Below are 625 nucleotides of genomic sequence, written 5' to 3' on the forward strand. Positions count from 1 at the left end.
GGCCTTTTGTGAGTATGTGATTTATTAAAAAGAAAAAAATATATATAGAAGTTCTGTTTTTTTATATTTAACAGTCCCTTTAAAACGAAAAGGGAAATATATATAATTTTCATTTTAGTCTTTCGTTTAGGTCTCTCTTTTTTTATCAATAAACTGCCTTGAATGCTATTTTTTCTCTCAGGCAATTGTCTTTTACTTATCCTCTGACAAGGAGTCTAGAAGCTGAATGAAGCATGTTTCCTGAAATGGATGTCCTAAGCTACTGCATTTTCATGTGAGATCGTATGTTTTGCATGAAGTTTAGCTACTGAAACGTGTCGGCAAATCTTCTGTTTCTCTCTCTCATTATTATTTTATTTTCATTCTTTATAATGTTTTTCTCACATAACTCCTAAACAGCAAAGCTTCCAGACTCCCTGCCTTCACATCGGCCACGCAAGTTGTCCGAAAATTCCCATAGTCATATTAGGATAAGGTTGCCTCAATAGATGAGCTGTATATCTAGATAGCACTGTTTTCACTGTATTATTGCATAATTGTACTTGTATAAACACCTAGAATTGTGATTATCAAGTGTTTTAAAAGCCAAAATACAAAAAGTGAAAAAAATATATCTTGCAAGAAA

The sequence above is a fragment of the Penaeus monodon genome, chromosome 19 (assembly GCF_015228065.2).
Source record: "Penaeus monodon isolate SGIC_2016 chromosome 19, NSTDA_Pmon_1, whole genome shotgun sequence".
In the NCBI taxonomy this organism is placed as follows: domain Eukaryota; kingdom Metazoa; phylum Arthropoda; class Malacostraca; order Decapoda; family Penaeidae; genus Penaeus; species Penaeus monodon.